We start from the raw sequence: 15,314 nt of genomic DNA on the forward strand, positions 1-15,314 counted from the left end.
AGCTGGGGCCTGGACAGTGGTCCTTCTGGGAGGAGTTTGCTGGTTGTCTCTGGGTTCTCCAGCTTCTTCCCACCGTCCAAAGACATGCATGTTGGGTTAACTGGAGCCGACCCCTCACTGGATGAAAGGTTTGGAAAACGAATGGATGGTTTAGGTTTCTACTGGCCGTCTCAGATCCGGTTCCCTCAGTCCTCTTCTTCTTCTTCTGTCCTCCACCCTGCTCTTCTTCTTCTGTCCTCCACCCTGCCCTTCATCTGTCCTCCACCCTGCTCTTCTTCTTCTGTCCTCCACCCTGCTCTTCTTCTTCTGTCCTCCACCCTGCTCTTCTTCTTCTGTCCTCCACCCTGCTCTTCTTCTTCTGTCCTCCACCCTGCTCTTCTTCTTCTGTCCTCCACCCTGATATTCTTCTTCTGTCCTCCACCCTGCTCTTCTTCTGTCCTCCACCCTGCTCTTCTTCTTCTGTCCTCCACCCTGCTCTTCTTCTTCTGTCCTCCACCCTGCTCTTCTTCTTCTGTCCTCCACCCTGATATTCTTCTTCTGTCCTCCACCCTGCTCTTCTTCTTCTGTCCTCCACCCTGCCCTTCTTCTGTCCTCCACCCTGCCCTTCTTCTGTCCTCCACCCTGCTCTTCTTCTTCTGTCCTCCACCCTGCTCTTCTTCTTCTGTCCTCCACCCTGCTCTTCTTCTTCTGTCCTCCACCCTGCCCTTCTTCTGTCCTCCACCCTGCCCTTCTTCTGTCCTCCACCCTGCTCTTCTTCTTCTGTCCTCCACCCTGCTCTTCTTCTGTCCTCCACCCTGCCCTTCTTCTGTCCTCCACCCTGCCCTTCTTCTGTCCTCCACCCTGCCCTTCTTCTGTCCTCCACCCTGCTCTTCTTCTTCTGTCCTCCACCCTGCTCTTCTTCTTCTGTCCTCCACCCTGCTCTTCTTCTGTCCTCCACCCTGCCCTTCTTCTTCTGTCCCCCACCCTGCTCTTCTTCTTCTGTCCTCCACCCTGCTCTTCTTCTTCTGTCCTCCACCCTGCTCTTCTTCTGTCCTCCACCCTGCCCTTCTTCTTCTGTCCCCCACCCTGCTCTTCTTCTTCTGTCCTCCACCCTGCTCTTCTTCTTCTGTCCTCCACCCTGCTCTTCTTCTGTCCTCCACCCTGCCCTTCTTCTGTCCTCCACCCTACTCTTCTTCTGTCCTCCACCCTGCCCTTCTTCTGTCCTCCACTCTACTCTTCTTCTGTCCTCCACCCTGCTCTTCTTCTGTCCTCCACCCTACTCTTCTTCTGTCCTCCACCCTGCCCTTCTTCTGTCCTCCACTCTACTCTTCCTCTGTCCTCCACCCTGACCTTCTTCTTCTGTCCTCCACCCTGCTCTTCTTCTTCTGTCCTCCACCCTACTCTTCTTCTGTCCTCCACCCTGCCCTTCTTCTGTCCTCCACCCTGCCCTTCTTCTGTCCTCCACCCTGCTCTTCTTCTTCTGTCCTCCACCCTGCTCTTCTTCTGTCCTCCACCCTGCTCTTCTTCTTCTGTCCTCCACCCTGCCCTTCTTCTGTCCTCCACCCTGCCCTTCTTCTGTCCTCCACCCTGCTCTTCTCCTGTCCTCCACCCTGCCCTTCTTCTGTCCTCCACCCTACTCTTCTCCTGTCCTCCACCCTGACCTTCTTCTGTCCTCCACCCTGCCCTTCTTCTGTCCTCCACCCTGCTCTTCTTCTGTCCTCCACCCTGCCCTTCTTCTGTCCTCCACCCTGCTCTTCTTCTGTCCTCCACCCTGCCCTTCTTCTGTCCTCCACCCTGCCCTTCTTCTGTCCTCCACCCTGCTCTTCTTCTTCTGTCCTCCACCCTGCCCTTCTTCTGTCCTCCACCCTGCCCTTCTTCTGTCCTCCACCCTGCTCTTCTTCTTCTGTCCTCCACCCTGACCTTCTTCTGTCCTCCACCCTGCTGACACAAGTTTCCAGGAATCACCTGGTTTGTATCAGACCATTTGATTGGCTACATTTCTAATAAACCCTGAACTTCACCAGTCACATCACACCAGCACCCTTACTGACCAGTATCAGTAACCAGTATCACTGGTCTGTAATGTGGACCAGCGTCCAGCAGGGGGGGCTGCAGCTCAGTCTGACCTCTGAACCCTCCCATCCCAGCAGGAATGGGGTTTCATCAGGGACACATGTGGACCAATCTGCTTGCAGCTCAGTTTCTGTCACCAGGAGGTCAAAGGTCAAGCTCAGCAGTCAACATGAAGGAGGAGAAACGTTTCTGTGTGTTTCCTGACTTCCAGGTGTTTCCTCACCCCACCCTCCCTTGTTCTCTCCACACACACACACACACGTGTTTGTCTTCCCATCTTTGTGAGGACCTCTGACGTAAACTTCCTTCATGACGTCTCAGTTTGGGGTTCAAGACAGTTCCTGTTCAGCCCACGTCATGTTTCAGCAGCTCCAACCCCGGACATGTTCAGTCACTGACACGAGACGCCACGATGTCCTGCGACGGTAAACATGTCCCGTTGGACCGAGCTGTCCCTGAAGGCCACGCCACAGTTTCTGTTCAAACTGGTGAGGTTCCTCTCTGGAGGTCAGACTGGATGATAAAACATGTGTAGTTCATGGAAAAACAGACAGACTGCTCCTTTAACAGCAGGGGTTGAACAGAGATGGTCTCCGACGAGAAGATGCTCCTCTCCGGCTTCCCCAGACCTCAGAAGGCCCTTCTTCAGGTCCTGTTTGCCCCACAGCAGCATCATGATGTTATTGTTAAGAGACGACCAGCTGGGCGTGTTGTTGGACGGAGAGAAGACAGGGATCCAGGAAAACTGGAAAACACTGAACATGACGGAGGAAGTCAGACTGGATTGTGAGATTAATCTCAGCCGACAGAATCTAAACCAGTCCAGTTGTAGAGCTCCAACTTTTAGACCAGGACTCTCTGACTTTGGTCCATCCTGCAGGTTTTTGTTGTTTCCATGCTCCAACACACCTGACTGAAACTAATAAACAGGTTGACAGGAAGCTGCTGGATCCATTTGATTTGAATCAGCTGCGTTGGTGGAGGGAAACAACTAAAACCAGCCGGATACCGGCCCCTTCAGGACTGGAGTGTGACCCCCCCCCCCGCATGATGGACTGAAAAGAGAAAGACTGAACATGACGGAGAAAGTCAGCTGATAGAATCTAAACCAGTCCAGTTGTAGAGCTGCAACTTTTAGACCAGGACTCTCCGACTTCGGTCCATCCTGCAGGTTTTAGTGTTTCCCTGCTGCAACACACCTGATGCAACCCGTGTCTCGTTAACAAGCAGATGCAGAAGACTGAGAGCTGTTGGAAGAACCTCGTTGTTAGAATCAAGTGTGTTGTAGCAGGGAAACACTAAAACCTGCAGGATGGAGCTGGAGAGCTCTGCTCTATGAATCAGACGAATGTCTGGTTGCCAGGCAACAGCAGAGCAGAAGGTGAGGGAAGTCAGGTGTGTTGGAGTCGGGAGACAGCTGGAGGAGGTCTCCAGGACCGGACTTCAGCACCGCTGATCTAAACCGTGTTCGGAGCAGGCAAGCTTCTCTCCTTTTAGTCTGAAGGTCTCAGTTAGACTGCAGGTTTGCTGAAACGTAGAAAACGTCGACGTTTCTGAGATGAATGCAGCGACACGCCACTCGTTGTCACGGCGACTGGAGTTTGAACCAATCCGTCATTCTGATGAGATGCAGCACAAAACTGGAAGAAAACAGATGTGTTTCATAAAATATTTCATTTCTTTACTATAAAAGCTGTAAAACTTAAAACTACAAAGTTTTTAGTTCTTGTCGGATGGACATAAAGAATCCAAGTTAAACTTTTATGATAAAACGGCGTCTGTAAAGCGTCTTGAGGTGGCATCGCCGGGATGTGACGCTGTAGAAATAAAGTTGAATTGAAATGAAAAGAAAAAAAAAGCAGCAAATAAAACTAGAAATAAAATATGAGCTGTAAGTTTGCGCTGCTGTGATTGGCTCAGAACCCGGAAGCAGAGTTGACACAGAAGAAGGTTTTCTGAAAGCGTGTCAGAGTGAGAGCTCTGTGTGTGTGTGGAGGATCTCTGTGCTGACCCTCTGGAGCCGGATGAGGAGGAGGAGGAGGAGGAGGAGGAAGAGCGGCTGCTTTCCGTCCCATCACGGGGACGCGCCCGCACTCACACGCACTCTCCCGCCGCGCGGCCAGGCCACCGGCCAGCCTCTCTTCTCCTCCATTTTCCGGTCCAACTTTCCGTTCTGACCCGGTTCCGGTTCGGCCCCCCTCCCCTCCCGGACCGACTCGACGGATCACCGACTTTCAGAACCGGATCCTCCGTGAATCCCCGGGCCGGGCCCGCGGCGGGCCTCAACTTTTCTTCCCCCTCCTCTCCGGTCCGGTCCAACTCCGGCCTCCGGTACCGGACGGTGACGTCAGCGGGGGAAAGTTCTCCGTCGTCCCGGATCAGACCCGGTGGTCCGGGTTGGAACTTTTCCTTCAGGTGGGGGTCTGAAAGCAGCGCCCCCACCCCGCAGCACCGCCAGGCCTGCTCCAGAACCGGAACCACGGCGGTTCCGCCAGCTGGACTTTCTGTATTTATTTATTTATTGGAGCTTTGATTTGTCTCCCGGACCGGGACATGGGGACCCGCTGACCCGACCCGCGCGTGGCCTCCACGAGACTCTCCGCTTCTCCGGACCGTAGAGGTGAGTCCCGCTCCGGGACGTGGTCCAGTCAGAACCGGGTCGTCCCAAAGTGTCTGAAACTGCAGCAAAAGCTCAAAGTTTACAAGTTTTACTGATAAAACGCGACAGAAACAAGTAAAATCTGCTGTAAAAACTCAACAAAAACTTATTTTACACAATAAGTTCAGATATTTCTAAGTAAAGAGACATTTAAAAGTTTTATTTGTTTTTGTTTAAAAGATAAAAATCAGTGACAGTGAGATAAAGTCAGATGATTAAAGCTCCAGGAAATCTTTAACTTTTCCTCTTAAAGCAGCTTTTCCTACAGAAACAGCAACAGAATGATGTTTCTGATTAAATCTGCTGCAGATTTATGTGTTTTCAGTCAACAAGCAGAATTTAAACCACAGCTGGGTGTTAAAACATCTTCATGATGAAAACATGATGCATGTAAATGGAATATTTAGGAGCTAAAATGCATTAAAACTGGATCAAAGTTACATTTTAGGTTTAACCTGAACCCTAAAAGAAACAAAGAGACTGTAACACGTAAATGTCTCGTCATGTTGCAGAAAAACAGATGAAACCGAGACTTCATCCAACAGAATCTAGTGCAGCAACACATCTGATAACCGCTGCAGCGAAAGGCTGGAAAAGTTGCCGGAGCAAATCACAAACATCTAATTAGGTTTATTATGAACGGGTCAGTAACATGACTGGGTTCAGAGAATTAGGAGGAATCTCTGTATGCATGGGACAAGGCTGAAGTTAAATTCCATCCAAAAGTACTCTAAAACAACGACAATGGACTGATGTGCTGAACATGAAATAAGATGAAATAAGGTTGAATTAGAATTCAGTAGCTGGGTGTAAAAGGAGGATTTCAGAGAGGCAGAGTCTCTCAGAGAAAGATCAACAGAACTTCAACAACCTCATGTAAACGTTGTGGAATAATTTTAGTAAAGTCTCAGTTCATTTAGATCCCGTCATCTACAGAAAATCCTCAGATGATTCAGAGAATCAGGAGGAATCTCTGTATGCTGGGAACATTAACAGCAGACATGATTCTCTACTGGAAACCAGTGCATGGACTCAGGAAGCTTCCAGAAACCAGTGTGAACCCAGTTCATGCAGGTTAAAGCTCCATCATATGTGAAGAGGATCCAGAAACACGCCGTCTTCTCTGGACCAAAGCTCATTTTAAATGTTCTGAGTGGAAACCTGGATGAAGATGTGGAATAGTTTGTGGACAGCATGGACGGCGTGTCCTGCAGACTAAAGAGGAGAGGGAGCATCCAGCTTGTTATCAGCCTGCATCTCTGATGGGATGGGGTTGCATTAGTGCCGATGGCGTGGGCAGCTTCCACATCTGGGAAGCTCCATCAATGCTGAAAATTAGTTTACTGGAACAGAGGTGTCTGTTTCCCCTCCACACAGAGATTCCTTCTTTTTCCCTGAGTCTGTTGATTCCACATGGCAGATGGTGGATCTTCAAACTTTTGTCTCAGATTGGTGAAGCTCTGTTCATCTTTCCATCTGAGAGACTCTGAAATGTTTTTTTTATTCCCAGTCACGTTACTGACCTGTTCCCAGTTAAACCAGTCACGTTACTGACCTGTTCCCAGTTAAACCAGTCACGTTACCGACCTGTTCCCAGTTAAACCAGTCACATTACCGACCTGTTCCCAGTTAAACCAGTCACATTACTGACCTGTTCCCAGTTAAACCAGTCATGTTACCGACCTGTTCCCAGTTAAACCAGTCATGTTACCGACCTGTTCCCAGTTAAACCAGTCATGTTACCGACCTGTTCCCAGTTAAACCAGTCATGTTACCGACCTGTTCCCAGTTAAACCAGTCATGTTACTGATCTGTTCCCAGTTAAACCAGTCATGTTACCGACCTGTTCCCAGTTAAACCAGTCACATTACCGACCTGTTCCCAGTTAAACCAGTCACGTTACCGACCTGTTCCCAGTTAAACCAGTCACATTACCGACCTGTTCCCAGTTAAACCAGTCACATTACTGACCTGTTCCCAGTTAAACCAGTCATGTTACCGACCTGTTCCCAGTTAAACCAGTCATGTTACCGACCTGTTCCCAGTTAAACCAGTCATGTTACCGACCTGTTCCCAGTTAAACCAGTCATGTTACCGACCTGTTCCCAGTTAAACCAGTCATGTTACTGATCTGTTCCCAGTTAAACCAGTCACGTTACTGACCTGTTCCCAGTTAAACCAGTCATGTTACCGACCTGTTCCCAGTTAAACCAGTCATGTTACCGACCTGTTCCCAGTTAAACCAGTCATGTTACCGACCTGTTCCCAGTTAAACCAGTCACATTACCGACCTGTTCCCAGTTAAACCAGTCACATTACTGACCTGTTCCCAGTTAAACCAGTCACGTTACCGACCTGTTCCCAGTTAAACCAGTCACATTACCGACCTGTTCCCAGTTAAACCAGTCACATTACTGACCTGTTCCCAGTTACACCAGTCATGTTACCGACCTGTTCCCAGTTACACCAGTCATGTTACCGACCTGTTCCCAGTTACACCAGTCATGTTACTGACCTGTTCCCAGTTAAACCAGTCATGTTACCGACCTGTTCCCAGTTAAACCAGTCATGTTACCGACCTGTTCCCAGTTAAACCAGTCATGTTACTGATCTGTTCCCAGTTAAACCAGTCACGTTACTGACCTGTTCCCAGTTAAACCAGTCATGTTACCGACCTGTTCCCAGTTAAACCAGTCATGTTACCGACCTGTTCCCAGTTACACCAGTCATGTTACCGACCTGTTCCCAGTTAAACCAGTCATGTTACCGACCTGTTCCCAGTTACACCAGTCATGTTACCGACCTGTTCCCAGTTAAACCAGTCATGTTACCGACCTGTTCCCAGTTAAACCAGTCATGTTACTGACCTGTTCCCAGTTAAACCAGTCATGTTACCGACCTGTTCCCAGTTAAACCAGTCATGTTACCGACCTGTTCCCAGTTAAACCAGTCATGTTACCGACCTGTTCCCAGTTAAACCAGTCATGTTACCGACCTGTTCCCAGTTAAACCAGTCATGTTACCGACCTGTTCCCAGTTAAACCAGTCATGTTACTGACCTGTTCCCAGTTAAACCAGTCATGTTGCTGTTAACCTGATTGGTTTGGGGGTGTCCCTCCCATAGACTGTATATAAAGATGGGCGGAGCCTCTGTGACGTCACCCGTAGGTTTCTGAAGAGCTGAATTGAAGCTCGGTGGGCGGTTCCTACCATCACCATCTTGGCAGGGGCATGCGTGTCGTCTCACCTGGAAAATACAAATATGGGCAAAGAGGTGGAGCTGAGAGGGGGGCTGTGAGCGTCATGGTGGATGATTGACATCTAGCGAACTCCGAGCTTTCTGTAGCTAAGAGCTAACCGAGCTAACCCGGAGATAACAGCCCCTAGTGGATGAAGGGGGAACTGCAGTTTTATGCACTTCCGCATAGGCTTCACTTTTAACCGCCGGAGGCTCCGTCCATCTTTCATATACGGTCTGTGGTTTGTTCAGGTGACTTTGTCTCCAGCTGCTGCAACACGCTTCATGCATGTTTCCAGTCAGACTCATCGGTCTGACTGGAATCGGGCGAATCATCAGATTTTAATCTCAGTACGATCTGGGTTTCCAACGATGATAAAAATAAAAGGGTGTGATTATTTTTCTCTCTGCAGTTTCCTCTCCTGCTGTCTTCAGCTGCTAATCGAGCGTCTCTGGCGTTGCAGCGCTGTGCTGTAAACTCCTCCCACAGCCGCTTTGCTTTCATTCAGACACTGTTGCCAACTTGGAGACTTTCTCGCTAAATCTGGAGACTGTTTTTGTTAAAAGCGACAAATCTAGCAGCTTTTACTGGAGTTATTAGAGACTTTTCTGGTGTTTTGGCGACTGACTTGAAGGCACATATTGTTCTGCAGTTACTGTAAGGAAGGAGCAGCGGGAGCCTCTCCCGTCCTAAAGCACTCCCAGGCGGCCAGTCTCAGTCGGCTCCGGCTGCAGGTCCATGTAGAATAACTGCAGTAGGTTGTGGAAGTTCACCTAAACATAGTTTATACCATTGTCAGTGACAACTGGCTGCATTATTTTCCTATACATAGTTCGGCCAGTTAAACACTGTAATATCCCTCCGTTACGGGGCGTTACCATAGCAACGCGTTAACCAGCTGGTTCAGATCAGCCGTCTTTTAACAGGTGGATGAGAGAAACGCGCTGCAGCCTGACAGCAGTTGTTTGGTATAAAACGTACATCCAGGCCAACGTAAAATAGTTCCTATATGAACGGTAAAAGTGGATTAAACAACTGGAACCGTCCATTAGACGGTTATAATGTACGACACGGAGTCTAGAACACCACGAAGCGCAGCGTTGTTTATAAATACTAGATAATCGAGATCTCAGTTTCAGACAAAATAATCGTGATTGTAATTTTTGTCCTAATCAGTGCTTTAAGTGTGCCGGTACGCATCGGTATGCAGTACCGGCACTTTTTAATTGAATCCCTTAGCATACCGGGACTACTTTTTACTGTGACTTTTACCAGCTTTCTTCAGCAATCAGTATACCCTCCCACAACTTCACCACAGATTACATCTTATATTTGTTGACTTTTATTTACAAAAAAGAAAAAAAAAAGAAAAAAAAAAGTCGCTTCACAATGAATGTATTGTTAAGACCAGTTTAGACGTTGTTCACGCCATTCTGTCTGGTCAGTGTGCTTTGGATTAAATGAAAGGCGGAGAAAAGAAACTATGGAGGCTGTAATGTTCCAACCTGCAGCAGTTTGTAACATTACATAACATTTTTAACCCTTTCATGCATAGTGACCCTGTAGTGGAAACCTGTTTATTTACAAGCTTTTTTCTGCATATTCATGAATGCGGAGGGTATTTCTGTAAATAAAACACTTCAGTGTTTTCTTTATTTTTCACAAAAATGCGAAAAATGTTTCATTGTTTTATTATTAATTCATGCATGAAAGGGTTAATAAACTTTAATGTATTTACTTCTCAGTGTTATTTTTAATGTCCAGCAATGAGGCTTGAAGTTCATCAAAGTGTCTCCATCGTACTTTGAATTTGGCAAATGTGGCTTTGATTTGGAACTTACTGTGTTTGTTTTTGTCATTTCTGTGCTATAAAACTATTAATCTATAGATCAATTTATAGCTCTACATGTAAGTATCAGCCATGTTTTGGTCCCATATTTGCAGGTCAAACTGACAGCAAGTCATGAAGGGAGTTCCACCACTTTGTTCCACTTAAAGCTCTGATAATCGTGCAGTCCTGGTGGACATTCAGCTTTCTGGCTCCTGCCAACATGTCTGTAGAAATGTCCGCTTTAACTGCAGCGTTTTCCTCCCGGCAGCTTCCCGCCGGCGTTAACGTGACCCGGAGGTTTTAAAGTTCACGTTGTTTATCTGATGGGTGTAAACAGCTTTCTGGACTGTCATGTAGCTGCAGGTGGGTTAGATGCTCCGGCTTGTTTGTTTTACTGCTGGAGGCGTCCTGGACCAGCAGGACCTGAACAGACTGAAAGACCTGAACCAGCAGGCCCGGGTCCTCGCTGCTCCGCGGGCTAAAGTTAGCCTGAGAGGCTACAGCCGCTCTCAGCTGCCATCTCAGCTATCGGAGTGTGACGGGTTATTTTTAGCTGGGTGTTGTTTGGATTCTGCTCTCAGCCGATTGGACAGCAGCACAAAACCCAGAACGTGGAAGATGAACTCACCTGGATCAGGTTGGAGCAGGACTCACCTGGATCAGGACTCACCTGGATCAGGTTGGAGCGGGACTCGCCTGGATCAGGATGGAGCGGGACTCACCTGGATCAGGACTCACCTGGATCAGGTTGGAGCGGGACTCACCTGGATCAGGTTGGAGCAGGACTCACCTGGATCAGGACTCACCTGGATCAGGTTTGAGCAGGACTCACCTGGATCAGGACTCACCTGGATCAGGTTGGAGCGGGACTCGCCTGGATCAGGTTGGAGCAGGACTCACCTGGATCAGGACTCACCTGGATCAGGTTGGAGCGGGACTCACCTGGATCAGGATGGAGCAGGACTCACCTGGATCAGGTTGGAGCGGGACTCACCTGGATCAGGATGGAGCAGGACTCACCTGGATCAGGTTGGAGCGGGACTCACCTGGATCAGGACTCACCTGGATCAGGTTGGAGCGGGACTCACCTGGATCAGGATGGAGCGGGACTCACCTGGATCAGGACTCACCTGGATCAGGTTGGAGCGGGACTCACCTGGATCAGGACTCACCTGGATCAGGTTGGAGCGGGACTCACCTGGATCAGGATGGAGCGGGACTCGCCTGGATCAGGACTCACCTGGATCAGGTTGGAGCGGGACTCACCTGGATCAGGATGGAGCGGGACTCACCTGGATCAGGACTCACCTGGATCAGGATGGAGCGGGACTCGCCTGGATCAGGACTCACCTGGATCAGGTTGGAGCGGGACTCACCTGGATCAGGTTGGAGCGGGACTCACCTGGATCAGGATGGAGCGGGACTCGCCTGGATCAGGACTCACCTGGATCAGGTTGGAGCGGGACTCACCTGGATCAGGATGGAGCGGGACTCGCCTGGATCAGGTTGGATCAGGACTCACCTGGATCAGGTTGGAGCGGGACTCACCTGGATCAGGATGGAGCGGGACTCGCCTGGATCAGGTTGGATCAGGACTCACCTGGATCAGGTTGGAGCAGGACTCACCTGGATCAGGACTCACCTGAATCAGGTTGGAGCGGGACTCACCTGGATCAGGTTGGAGCAGGACTCACCTGGATCAGGACTCACCTGGATCAGGTTGGAGCGGGACTCACCTGGATCAGGTTGGAGCGGGACTCACCTGGATCAGGATGGAGCAGGACTCACCTGGATCAGGACTCACCTGGATCAGGTTGGAGCGGGACTCACCTGGATCAGGACTCACCTGGATCAGGTTGGAGCGGGACTCGCCTGGATCAGGTTGGAGCGGGACTCGCCTGGATCAGGTTGGATCAGGACTCACCTGGATCAGGTTGGATCAGGACTCACCTGGATCAGGTTGGAGCGGGACTCGCCTGGATCAGGTTGGATCAGGACTCACCTGGATCAGGTTGGAGCGGGACTCGCCTGGCTCAGGTTGGATCAGGACTCACCTGGATCACGTTGGAGCAGGATTCACCTGGATCAGGTTGGATCAGGACTCACCTGGATCAGGTTGGAGCGGGACTCGCCTGGCTCAGGTTGGATCAGGACTCACCTGGATCAAGGTTGGAGCAGGACTCACCTGGATCAGGTTGGAGCGGGACTCGCCTGGATCAGGTTGGAGCAGGACCATGTGTGTGATATAAACATTTGCTGTTAGCGCTCATGCTAGTGGATTCCAATGGAAAGCGAGTTAGCATCAGTGTTAGCATGTAGCTGCAGTTCTTCCTCTGTGGTGCATGCCGCTGGCGTTTGCTGAGGACACCGACGAAGATGAGGCGGATCAAATCCTGATTTTTTCTACTCAACATCCGCTGCGCCTCTTATCAGGACGTCTCGTCACCAATCAGGACGTCTCGTCACCAATCAGGACGTCTCGTCACCAATCAGGACGTCTCGTCACCAATCAGGACGTCTCCTCACCAGTCAGGACGTCTCCTCACCAATCAGAACGTCTCCTCACCAATCAGGACGTCTCCTCACCAATCAGGACGTCTCCTCACCAATCAGGACGTCTCCTCACCAATCAGGACGTCTCCTCACCAATCAGAACGTCTCCTCACCAATCAGGACGTCTCCTCACCAATCAGGACGTCTCCTCACCAATCAGGACGTCTCCTCACCAATCAGGACGTCTCCTCACTAATCAGGACGTCTCCTCACCAGGTGATGTTTCTAGAAACTCAGATTCTCCACCACCAGACCATCTTCTGGTGGAATCTGAGTTAATGTCTGAGGTTCCAGAATCTTCTTGATAACAGGATTTATAACCTCAGCTGATTTTATAACTTCCTGAGTAAAAGCAGCTTCAGCTTCACGTCCCCATAGAAACCCACTCTGGTTATCTGCTCATGGAAGTTATAAACCAAGATGTCCACCAAGCCGTTGTCCGTCAGAAACACGTCTTCTGGTTCAGGAGTGCCTTCAGACCTACCAGTCCCTTTTAGGTCTACCAGTCCCTTTTAGGTCTACCAGTCCATTTTAGATCTACCAGTCCATTTTAGATCTACCAGTCCCTTTTAGATCTACCAGTCCCTTTTAGGTCTACCAGTCCATTTTAGATCTACCAGTCCATTTTAGATCTACCAGTCCATTTTAGATCTACCCGTCCCTTTTAGATCTACCAGTCCCTTTTAGGTCTACCAGTCCATTTTAGATCTACCAGTCCATTTTAGATCTACCAGTCTTTTACAGATCTACCAGTCCATTTTAGATCTACCAGTCCCTTTTAGATCTACCAGTCCCTTTTAGGTCTACCAGTCCCTTTTAGATCTACCAGTCCATTTTAGATCTACCAGTCCCTTTTAGGTCTACCAGTCCCTTTTAGATCTACCAGTCCATTTTAGATCTACCAGTCTTTTACAGATCTACCAGTCCATTTTAGATCTACCAGTCCATTTTAGATCTACCAGTCACTTTTAGATCTACCAGTCCATTTTAGATCTATCAGTCCCTTTTAGGTCTACCAGTCCCTTTTAGGTCTACCAGTCCCTTTTAGATCTACCAGTCCCTTTTAGGCCTACCAGTCTTCTACAGATCTATCAGTCCCTTTTAGACCTACCAGTCCCTTTTAGGCCTACCAGTCCCTTTTAGATCTACCAGTCTTCTACAGATCTATCAGTCCCTTTTAGACCTACCAGTCCCTTTTAGACCTACCAGTCCCTTTTATGTCTACCAGTCCCTTTTAGATCTACCAGTCTTCTACAGATCTATCAGTCCCTTTTAGACCTACCAGTCCCTTTTAGATCTACCAGTCTGAGAGTCGTAGCTTTTCTTTCTCCATTCCTCAGTGGAAACATGTACTCTTACTCTTATTTCTCTTTATTGTTAGCTTGTTGCCATGACAACACTGCATTCTGCAGTGGTCCGCAGGGTCTGGTACCACAAAGGGCTGGAATGATGATGAGATCTGGATCATATGAAGGATCTGGTAGCGGCAGCTGGTGATGTGTTCATGAACGAGCCGGTTCTAAAAGCCGATTCTTTTTAGTGAACAAGAAAATCTGATCCCTGTCTAAGAGACAAATCGCTAGAAGGGGTGGGACTTGATGTGATGGGCACCTTGGATGACTTATTCTGTAGTAGGGAAGACCAGAATCACACCAGTATACCAGTCCCACGAGGGCCCTGCAGGTTTTCAACATATCCCAACAACACACCTGATTGAATGAGTCGTTGTGCAGAACTTCTTTGGCTGCTGGATCCGTTTAGTTTGGGTCGAGTCGGTTGGAGCAGGAAAACATTGAAAAACCCTTTGGCCCTTATGGCACCATGTAGAACAGTCCTGTTCCTATCAGGACAGGAAGTGTGGTGGGATTTACTTTGTGTGGTTCTGCATTCAGTTTTTCACGTAAAGATTCAATTAGAATATGAAACATAACTTTATTTTTAAATGAAAGAAATGCACAAAAATAAGGCTTTGATGACAAACCCTACATAAAAACAGCTTATCAATAAAAAAAACTGTTCCTAACAGCTAAATCAGATTATAATAGAAGCTCAGAGTGGAACTAAATGAAGAATCGACTCCTTTAAGAGAGACAAAAGAGCTGGATCTTTAAAAAGAGTTGAACTTCCCATCACAACCTCTAAGCCTGTCAAAGTTTTACCTTCTCGCTTCTGAAAACCCTTTTCTACGTCTCTGAAATGTACTTTTTTTTATGATTGGGGAATTTTTCCCCTGTTTTTACCTGCAGAAGTTCATAGCAAACTTTTGTACCAGTTCAAGCAGTTTGCTGTAGTTTAGCTGCCTTAATTTAGATGTTGAAAAAGTAAAATGAGAAAATGTTTTTGGGAGCTTGTTGCCCGGATTCTGCAACCTGGTGCAGAATTTGTGCAGATTGTTTGGTTGTGATTCAGATGTAATGGATTTGTGTGAACGGGACTGTGTCTGTTGGGGTCTGGTGACCTGATCTGAAACTGGACCCGTTTACTTCCCATCTCCGCTGAACTGGGTCAGAGTGAAATCTGGTCCCAGACACGCTTGTAGGGAAGTCGGCCATCTTTAATTTACCTGGACTGTGACTTCCATCTGGGACCTGAAAACGGTTTCAGTGTGACGGAAACGGGAGTTTTCTGACGTCTTTTGCAGCCGAGACCTAGACGGAAGTCCACCTTCTGATCCGCTTTGGTGTCGTTGTTCTTCTGGCTCGCTTGGATCAGAATGAACTGGAAACCAGAAACCGCCGAGTCATCTGACTGTGTCCGTCCCACAGCTCCAGGCTGTTGTTCCGTCTGAGGCCGCAGCGTTAAGGTTTCCCACCGCGTGTGAAGGCACCGCGTGCTGCGTTGTCATATGAACAGGGTGAAGAGACGTCACGTCACACAGCGGCCCGAGTGGGAAATGGTGCGAGCTGACGGCTATCTTTAGCTGGGTGTGTTCGTTGGCGCGCGCACGCGCGCGTGTGTGTGTGTGTGTGTGTGTGTGTGT

At 48.9% G+C, this 15,314-nt stretch overlaps 1 protein-coding gene across 2 annotated transcripts in view; it reads left to right on the forward strand.

Moving 5' to 3' along the window:
- The first annotated feature begins 4,108 nt into the window (after positions 1-4,108).
- The window catches only part of LOC306768979 (kinesin-like protein KIF1C), a 60,029-nt gene continuing 48,823 nt past the window's right edge, over positions 4,109-15,314 (forward strand). For both annotated transcript variants that reach the window (XM_079257479.1, XM_079257480.1), the window contains exon 1: positions 4,109-4,672. The gene's annotated coding sequence lies outside the window, so the exon portion shown is untranslated. The remainder of the gene's footprint in view (positions 4,673-15,314) is intronic.

The sequence above is a fragment of the Telmatherina bonti genome (assembly GCF_933228915.1).
Source record: "Telmatherina bonti genome assembly, chromosome: 18".
Lineage (NCBI taxonomy): Eukaryota > Metazoa > Chordata > Actinopteri > Atheriniformes > Telmatherinidae > Telmatherina > Telmatherina bonti.